This window comes from Opisthocomus hoazin, chromosome 6, assembly GCF_030867145.1.
Source record: "Opisthocomus hoazin isolate bOpiHoa1 chromosome 6, bOpiHoa1.hap1, whole genome shotgun sequence".
Classification (NCBI taxonomy): domain Eukaryota; kingdom Metazoa; phylum Chordata; class Aves; order Opisthocomiformes; family Opisthocomidae; genus Opisthocomus; species Opisthocomus hoazin.
Genome location: NC_134419.1, coordinates 17818499 through 17828681, shown reverse-complemented (window position 1 = coordinate 17828681; position 10183 = coordinate 17818499). Strand labels below are relative to the sequence as shown.

Genomic DNA, 10183 nt, shown 5'->3' with positions numbered 1-10183 from the left:
CTCGCCCTCTCTCTGGCTTTCGGGAGCGCCGGAGGGAGCCCTCCGCCCGGCGAGGGGCAGCCCAGGCTGGAAAAATATAGATATTTCTATGAGAGGCGCCTGCCCGGGTCCTTCCTCCGGCTCCCGCTGCCTTGGAGGGGAGCTGCAGAGCTCGGCCCCGCCGCGGAGCTGCACACGCAGGGCGCCGCCGCCGCCGCTCGCTGCTGCAATCGCCGGGTAAGTTTGGCAATGTGGCTTCACTTTGTGCCGCTTCCCCCCCCGTTCCCCCCACCTCCGCCCCCTCCTCCGGGCTGCGGCGGCTCCCGAGCCTCCCGCGGCCCGCCGAGGCGCCTGACGGGAGAGGGCGAGAGCCGGCGGGCTGGAGAGGGGCCGGGCGCCGAGCCGCTGCCGGAGATCCTGCAGCGCTGGCAGGGCGCGGGAGGAGGCCGCTCTGCCTGCGCGAGCGCGGGTGAGTGCGTGTGCGTGCGTGTCCGTGTGCGTGCGCTCCCGCTGCCCCTCACACATGTGTTACTGACAGAGCAGAATCCCAACTACACTCCGGCTCGGCTCCGCCGTCAGCCCGCCGCAGCCAATCCGCCCCCGGCTTGTTCAGGCGGAATAATAAAACCTGCCAATCCCCGAGAAGACAAAGGAATGAGTGAAAGGGGAGGGAAAGGGAAGGGGAAAAAAAAAAAAAAAAAAAAAGGCGAGAAGAGGAGGGGGCGAGGAGGAGGAGGGGAATGGAGAGGAAGGAGGGAGTCAGGTGGGCAGCGGTGGCCGCACCGCCCGCCCGCCGGGGCGCTGAGGGGAGTCGCGCGCGTGGCCGTTAGGGCGTCGCCGGCGGCCGTTGGGGCGCTGCCCGCCCCGCTCCGCTCCCGGCCGCCAGTTGAGAAACTTGGCGGCGCGGGGCCGCCCCGGCTGCCCCCGAGCCGGCCGCCGTCGAGGGCAGGCGCGCTCAGCCCGGGCGGCGGCGACCGCCAGAGCCCTCCTCGGCTGCCGGACCCTTCCGCCGCGGCCGGGGCGGAGGCGCTGAGGGGAGGTGCGGCCCCGCGGATGCGAGCGCGGGCCTTCGCCGCCCTCCTGCCCTCCCTTCCCCCCCCGGTGCTTGCGGCCTCGCCCTGCCCCGCGGGACGCGCGAATTCCCCCGGTGGAGCCGCCGGGGAGCACCCCGCGCAGGCTGAGAAGGGCCGAGCCGCCGCGGCGGGCCGGCAGCTAGCAGCGCGGCCTGTCGCCGGGGCGGACGACGGCGTTCCGGGGGAGAAGCCCCAGGACGGCGGCGGACGGGAAGCAGGGACGCTCGGCGGCGACACGGCAAAGCGGGGAAAAGCCTCCGCGCAGTCAGCGCGCGCTTCGAGGCGCAGGCGCGGCGCCAGGCAGCGAGAGCGGACCCTCGACGTGACGAAAGCGACCTGTCCGCGTGCCGCGGCGCGTGGGTGCCACCCCGCGAGCAGCGGTCCCCACCGGCTGCCGGGAGCGCGCGCCCGCCCGGTGCCGCCGGGCGAGGGGCACGCGCGCGCCCCCGTCACCCGCAGACCCGCCTCGGCGGGCGCCGCCAGGTGAATCCCGCGCGTCCCGGGTCCGCGGCAGACCGGGACAAAATTCACATGGCGAGTTCCTCGATTCCCAGCTGCTGGCGTCAGCAGCAGCCACCGCGCCGGGGCCGGGCCGGGCCGGGGGCCGCCGCCGCTCAGCCGGGGCAGCGAGGGCCCGCCGGCTGCTGGGAGTTCCGCGGCGGGAGAGCGGGGCAGGCCCCGGCGCCGCTCGGGGGTGCGGGCAGCCGCCGCTGCCAGACGAGCGTTCGGCGATGGCCGCGTGACCGCATCACGGGGGTGCGCGCACCCACCATCTCCCCGCCGTCCGAGGCCACGAAGCGTTCCGGAGCCGCTCCCGCCGCGGGGTACCCGGCCGGCCGTGCCCACTGCTGGGGGCTGCGGCGGCCCGGCGGGCAGCGCCCCCAGCGCCGCCACCACACCGCCGCCTGTGGGCCCCCCGCACCCCCTGCACCCCGCGCAGTAACCCCGTAAAACGCCAGGGAAAAATGCCCGGCTGGGAAAAGCCGACCTGGGAAAGGCCAGGGTGCCGCCCGCGCGTTTCGTTTCCAGCTCTGTACTGCCGTCGGAATGGCACCAGCCGCGGGGTGTAAAGGCAGGGGAAGGGTCTGTTGCTGGCCGTCCCCGCACACCGGGGTGCGTTCACAGGCCGAGCGTACAGCGGGCTGGCAGCTCGCCGAAAGCTTCCGCGGGGAAAGTGGCGAGAGGACCGGTGTTGTGGTTAAAAGTAATGTATTTTTTTAGCGTAGGTCCATGAAATACATCATCTGGATGTAATCTCCATGTACATATTACATTTAAACATACTCAGCGGTTTTAGATTTGTTATTTAGGATCTGGTACAGTTTAAAATATATAACAAGGCATGCTACAGATAATCGGCAGTCACTGTTATTCTCGCTCTCTGACAGCTGAGAGCACAAGAACAGAGCAAATGCCAACCTGAAATAAAATCTAAGTTGCCTAATTATCTCAGCCTGTAATGGCTGGAAGCTACCAAATTCAAACTCTGGAAGAGCCATCAGGACCTCTCCTTATTGGAAAAGATATTCTACCAAGAAACTCTGCCATAGGCACTAAAACGTTTACTACTCTTAAAACTGATAGCAATGGGAAAAATGGGAATTACCTTCTCAAGGAGCAGAGTTTTAAACGGTTTAATGATGTCTTCCAAGTACCATTGCAATGCTTATATCTTTTTCTGAAATCTGATCTTGACTAATTTTTGTGATTAATTTTAACAGAGGAAACCTTAACGGAGAGCATTTTGCAGAGCAATATTTTTCTAATTTTTCTTTTGTGCAGCATCTGCTGTTGCTGTGCTGTCATCTTCGTTATGTTTTTCATTGTCTATGTGCCATAATGTAATTAGTTAGTTCAACATCATCTGTGCTATTAGATGAGATGTTTCTATGGTAAGTTAACATAGTTCTGTGTAATTGGTAGATTTCAGCAGTAGGCATGAACGTATCCATCAACTTTAGGTCGATTTGAGTCCGCAAGATTTAAATTCACTTGGCATACGTTATTCTAGAAGACTGTTAATTTTGGCTGAACGGATAAAAAACACAATGCAGAAGAAAATCTGGCTGCTTATATCGCGGTACTGTTGGAGTCAGGGAAAGGAAAGCATAAAATTGCTGGCTTAGTAGTTACAATCTGAATGTCTGGAAAATGTTACAGCCTGTGATCCAAATCAGTCTTAAACCTAGAAGTGCCCCTAAGATAGCAGGTAGTCCAGAATTCATCAGGGTTATCTCTCCATTCATGAAAGGAGTCTTGGTTCTCTCCCCAAATGCTGCATTCCTATGGGACCTCGACTCTCTCTTCCTTTTCTCATTAGAGAGAAATGCTGAGGCTGCTGCTTTGTCTTGAGAACTTCCATGCTGCACTTTGCCAGTCCTTGTGTCTTGCCAGCTACACCTTTTGAACAAACAATTAGACTTGTAAAACAAAGCCTTTGACCCCAGTCTCTTTGGAAGCAATGATGAAAAATCAGCAGCCATTTGTTACTTTAAAGTAGTGCATCCTTTTACTCGCACCGGATCTTCTGTTTTAGGGCCTCAAACAACTTTAAAGTGTGACTGGATTAAGTATTTAAGTCGGATATCCAACGATACGGGAGAGTACGCGTCCTGGCAGAAGCTGGGAAGAATCCTGGACAGCTTTACTCTCAGCGTTCTTTTCCAAGAAGTAGACTGTACTCTTTGCCGCAAAGAGCAAGATAATTCACTTTTAGAAATATGTGTATAGATTTTGACTTGCTTATAAATACATGAGTAACTTTATTTACAGGAACCCAGAACCATGGAAGGTAATTAGTAAGCATGGTTCGCTTAGGTAAGGGCTTGCAAGACCCTTTTATCATCACTGTATCCATAACTTAGGACAGGAGCCAAATAATATAAATGTCAGTGATTACAGATACATATTTATATTAACAATGAAGTCCACTTTAGGAAGAGCTAAGGCTGTATTTGTAATGACCTCATATGGCTAAAATTCCATTCGCTAATTTGTCCTGTGCACGTTCCTGTTGGGAGAATTGATACATTACCTCAAGCCACCAGTAGCACAAAGTCCTGGGAGTGAGTTCTGTGACTAAAGTCAAAGACATCAGAGTTTGAATTCATACGTAATTTATATTTTAAATTAAACGTCTCTAGAGGCCACTAGAATATGCATATGTAATAATAAGTTCACTACATAAAACAGCCTGACAATTGGAAATGCTACATGAATTTTGAAAGAGGGCTTTATGTTCCGCAGTCTAAGAAAACAAGGCACTTTTTAACCAAATCAGTTTAAAAAAATTATTGTGATATTCTTTAACATAGACTATTTTTGTGATGACATATCTGTAGAGTGATATTTTGTCACAAATGTAAACATGAATATTTTTATGATTCAGATGTCACCATCTTTAACAAGAAAAAAAGCCCTTTGACAAATACTTAAAAATATAAGCTCATATGGAACTTACCCCTTAAAGCAGATTCTTCACAGATACTTTTGTAGAACGTGCATTAACACGTTGCCTCTAGTCACTAATCACCATAACAAACGGTCGGATCAGAGGATGGGACAGCACAGTTTGGTGCTGTTCAAAGGCCCAAATTATAGATAGAAGTAACCGCTGAGATACTTTAAATTTACAGAACAAAAAAGATCAACTGGAAAGAATTAAAAAAAAAAAAAAAGACTAATTCAGCTGACCAAAATGCTTTCACCTAATGCAGAGGTATGTGTTTAGAACACCATCATTTATGCTTCTGAAAATACATAATATTTTATAACAGTATGTTTTTGTTAAATCACTGTCACTTCTTTTCAGTCAGAATTCACTTCAAAAAATTTCAGCAGAAAAAGTAAACTTGTCTCTTCTCCCTCTGAGATAAGAAATCATAGAAACATATTAAATGTTTTCTACTCAGAGCTGACTATTTTTTCCTTGTAGCCATTTTTACAATTTCCTTTGTCAAAGGAACATTTTTTGAGGAACGTAGTTGCACTTTGGTATGATTTCTGAAAACAGTCCTATGCAGAATTTAGTAAAAACAATGTTCTGGAATAATGTGTTACAATGAAAAATGAAAACTTAACTCTAGCCTGTATTATTTAATTAATTAGCCAAGTAAGTTTAAATATGCAGAAGAAATTAGTATTATGCCTGAATGAATAAACAGCATGTTTAATATTTTTTGGATGGTGTTGTCCATGCCTAATACCTTTATAATTGCATTGAAGTTATTTTCAAAGGTGTGTGTCCAGAAGCAAATCCTATGTCATTAGAATATCTGCCTGTTACGAGTGTTCCCAGGAAATGAGTTATTTACTGTAACTCACTGTGGAGGAGTACGTCTCCTACCCTTGTGAAGTTCCCATAACCCCTGAACGATGCTGCCATTTACCAAAAGGTCGGTGACTGATCTTTTCCACCTATTTTGCACCTATCCATGGAGAAGACTCTTGTGATACCTGGCTTGGGCTATAGCAAGCCAATGGAGGAACACTTCCTGGAGCCGTTTTCTCTGTAGGTCTTCAGGGGAAGTCCACAACCTAGAGTTTCAGAGGATTTTGCTGTATGATACATCATTGACGGGAAGGCATAGTTTTAGCTAATACAGCTAGATGTTTGTGGTGACTGCTTCTGACGGAGATTTGACATTAGCCGTTGTTTCAAAGAGCTGAGGGAAAAGCAAGGTACAGACTGAGAACTGAAACACGCACATTATAGGGATCTCCTGTTGAAGTTGTCTCTTTAATTTAAGGGCTAGCAGCACAGTATGAGAAAATGGAGGGTTACAAAAATAAAGAGGAAGAGCAGCCTGGTGACTTGTGTCTGGCAGAAATGCCTCTATCGTATTTGATTTTAAATTTACATAGATGCCAGTAGTTATGACACAACTGTCACTCTTAAGTTCACTTAACTGGACATGAAACAATAATGACAAACAATCAGAATGACAGTTCTACGATTCTGCAGTGAGGTTCTTCATATCTCAATTCTGCAACATTCCTTCTGTTCACTCCGCCAGACGAATGTGCTTCTGTTATTATGATTTCTCTGGTTAACTCGGTGCCACCTTGCTTTGAGAAGTTTCTAAGCTTTCTATCCAGTTTTTTTAGTCATACCATTTATCAAAGCAGGAGCTTCTTAGTAATGGGTTTTAACATTAACCCTTTAATAGTTACTTTGCTGATGTAATCCATTATTTAAAAATATTTTCTTGCGTAAGAATATTACGTTATTTTTCATATAAAAATATAGCCCTCTACTTTTCTTAATCTGTTTTTCAGAACTGGAGCAACTACTACACTCCATGACCATAACTCTTTTTATCATTCTACTATGATTCAGTAGCTTTTGCTGTCTTATAAACAATCTTACAATTAAGAGCTAATGTTAATGGAATAGATTGTTGTCATAGGATAATGGTTTCCTGCTGCTAGATTAATGCTGTGGCAATGCTAGGACATTTATTGAAAGTAATAGTGAAGACAAAGCTGAGATTTATTTTTAAAGCAGGTGCCATGGATCCAGTGACACCATTCTGTTACAATTGTTTTATTTCTATTTCACTAAAAGACTGATGAAGATGGAAGCATTTTGCCTGATGTATACAAGTGCAGCAAAGTGACAGTGGCTCATTTCACTGTTACTGAATAAGCTGCATTGCACTTGGCTCAGGAAGAGATTTATTGTGCGGCTCATCCAATCAGAAAACAGTTTATCCATTAACTACAGCTTTAAAATATGTTGTATTTCTGTGAACAAGATGGGGCTTGATGCTTTCTTTCACTGAAGCAGCTAGGCATAGTTTACAGAAAAGGAGGAAAGCGAGGCCCTACAGTGCTTGTTCTGCCGGTCCATCCAGAAGCCCCCCTTTCCTCTGTGGCACAGGGACCGCAGGCTGGGGAGGGTGAACCTGTCCACAGCATGTTCCCCTCCTCCCGCATCAATGGCTCCTTGTCTCCCTTCTTCTTCTGCGGCAGAGGGTGTTGCCTCAGCATTAGCAAAGCAGAAATGGCAGCATTGTTCTTACCAGTGCTGCTGTGCAGGGGGTGGAGAGGAAAGTTTTTGACTAATTTTGTGTTTCGTCTGTCTTTGAGTTCACAGGATCTTTAAGTTTTGGAAAATATGCCTTCTTCCTTTTCCATGACTTTGCTCACCCCTGAACCCTCCAACAGAGAACTGTGAAAAGCGGAGTCTGTAAAGCTTGCTAGGCTCTCTATCTGCTCTTGTGGAATTGCAGTGAAACACCTCGATTACCCCAAGTATCCAGCTCCTACAGAATTAGAGCTGATTGTCAGGAAGCGCATGGGATCCATTCGACTCAACAAGCTTTCTCCGGACAGGTATGCCCCAGTTGCCTGACTTAGGCCTCAAGAGATCTTTGGTCTTTTGTTTAGAAGTGTAGAGCAGCTATTCCAAGTGGCAGTGTTGTAGCTATGACAGCTGAAGGATATCCCACAAATAATAAAAAATGTGATCCCTTCCCACAAACTCTGATCATTCCGAAGCATCTTTGAAGTTATGTTGTAAAACGCATAATGACTTTATATGACCATTAAGTCCCTGCTAGGATTTCCTTAAGAGACAAACTAATTTTATTATTAAGGCCCAAGGACCTTGATATCAAACCAGCAATTCACTGCTCTGAGGACTTACTCCCTGTAGCTGCTCACAGCACAGCTCTGAATTAACTTCTAAGACCAGATCTTGAAGGCAGTAAACAACCTTAACCTTTTCTTGACCCCAGACACATCTCACAAACAAGAGTTCAGTAAATGCATGAGTTTCACTTTAACCCATGTGCAGACATTCTAACAACTAATTCACTCTTCATTTTCTGAGTTTTAAGAAAATTTTTGTACTAATAAACGGGCAAGTGTTACAGCACTTGTGCCAAAGAGCCATCAGATAAGGATGGTGCCCTGCTGAGCCTAGCTCTTTATGAAAGGCAAGCACCAGAGAGAACATCATGGAGAAACGCCAAAATGGGAGACCTGTGATCCCGACCGAATGAACCCTGGCAGCTGTGAGGTCCATCAGGTCATCTGAAGAGCACACAGGCTACAGAGGTCCAGCGAATACATACTCTTCCAGCTAGATCTTCATAGCAGCAGGGTATCAGACTTGATCTTCTAATGCTTGTGTCTTCCAGCATCAGTCTCCTGTTGGAAGATTTGGATTCACAGAAAAGTTCTAGAAGATGGAGAATTTCCACATCTTTAAAACACTGGAGTCACTTACCAAAACACCTTTAAGGATGTGACTGTAAGTATTGTAAAGTTCTATGATGTATCAGAATATTTGGTGTATCTATTTGAAGTCCCAACTCTGGAATCATGGTCTTTATACAAATCTGCTTTCACCTTTTTTAATAGGAATTTTGAGTCTTCCTGGTTAACTCTTAAACATTAACCAGAAACAAATACAAATATTTTCTTCCTGTTTAGTATTTTACTTAAAAACTGATTCTTCATTTGATCTAATAAATAGCAAGGAGTTGTGATTTCTGAATTTCTGGGATTGTCAGTACAGTAACCAAATGCCCTCTCACCACATATTGAATCTGCTTAAGGAATCCTCCTCGATTCAAGGAATTATGAAACCTATTTTGTTGATAGGCTTCTTCATATCACATGGGACTGCACCCAATCAATCAATATTTAACTTCCATACCGCATATTGCTCCCACAGAGGGCCAGAATTCCCCATGTCAGTTATCCTATCTTAAAGTGAATCCCCAGCCTCTTGCAGCCCTTTTGACTATGGCGGCTATGTATATCCTCCCTGGACCCAGCCCAGACGCTTTATTTCTATTGCATGAGATGATTAATTATGTGGTTTCTTTCTGTTTGTCTGATAGACGCTGAGGTAAGAGAGTGGTGGTTGCTTAGTGCACTGTTATTAAAAAGCTGCTTTTGATAGCCCTGAACAGGCTTGAGTTGTGTGCTACAGCTAATCATAAAGCTGCTTACTTAGAAATGTAATGCTTGTTAATACTATACTGTACTTTTATAAGTAAACTCATTTTTGATTGGCTAGAGTTTAACTATAATCAGTAATTAAGGGTCAGCCATCCAGTAAACTCATTAGTTTACACCAATTATATTTGGTATAGTAACTAATGATTTCAAGGATCAAGCCATTTATTTCTGAGCTTTCAAAGTATAATTATTGTGTAAATCAGATAGAGTGTAAATCTTTTCCATACGTTTTGGTTGGTAATTGAGAAATAAAATGGTTTCCAAATGTATTCTCTGTCCAGTTTTTGTTCTGCAGTGGATCTCTCTGGGGACTCTTTAAAGTATATGGAAAAGGTGATGTCAACAGAAGTGTACACTGGGCAAACTGAGACAGGATTAATTAATAGAGATGAAAGAGAAAAGCCAGCCCCTTGCAAATTGTGATCCAGCCCTCAACTTGGACATCGCACCTTAAATGACAGTTTATAATCCTAAGCATGAGTCACGCAGATGGACAAGTATTCAAAATAGAAGAGAATTAAAAATCCTTTATGTTTAATGTATAAAGGCCTTTCCAATACGCAGTCTTTAAGATGGTGTAATCTCTGGAGCATTTTGCTTTGAAGTTTAATATGTAGTTCCTCACATCCACATAACATTTTCAACACGTTAAACAAATTAGTCTCTGGTTACAGAAGTTTTTAGACATTTACAAGTTGCCGTTTAACTGAATTTAATATGTGCCAGCGAAGTTGCTCATGCAGTTGTTCATTTAGAAAAATGCACTTTTGGAATGATTAATAAATAAACCAGCCTTTCCTATCCCTTCAACTTTGGTGTTTATTTGAAAGCAATCTACTTAAAAAAGACATTAATATCCCTAGAATTATTATTAGAATAATTGCTTTTACTCTTCTCGGAACACACATTTTTTCTCATTTCCCTTCAGCAAAGACAGCTTTCAACTCAGATATAAACTTCCTATTATTATTCCCCGCTCCCCACCCCAAAAATGAAGAATAGGAATTATACACTTTTCACTAAGGAATAATTAATTTGTCTCAAGTATTAGAACAGAGAATTGTAGAATGACTTTGAATGGTAGTCTCTAAGGAGTAGCATTGTTTGTTCTCTTCGGTCTTTAATGAGCTTTAGTAAATGGCCAGGAAAAATTACCT

At 45.9% G+C, this 10183-nt stretch overlaps 1 long non-coding RNA gene across 3 annotated transcripts; it reads left to right on the top strand.

The window, feature by feature from the left end:
• The first annotated feature begins 53 nt into the window (after positions 1 to 53).
• Positions 54 to 9836, top strand: LOC142361800 (uncharacterized). Of its 3 annotated transcripts, none has more exons than XR_012764410.1 (4): positions 54 to 216; positions 7150 to 7388; positions 8198 to 8310; positions 9308 to 9836. It is a non-coding gene; the product is annotated as an uncharacterized LOC142361800 (long non-coding RNA). The 3 variants fall into 3 exon arrangements; XR_012764412.1 differs by having other exon boundaries at positions 7143 to 7388; XR_012764411.1 differs by lacking the exon at positions 54 to 216 and adding an exon at positions 294 to 448.
• Positions 9837 to 10183: the final 347 nt, after the last annotated feature.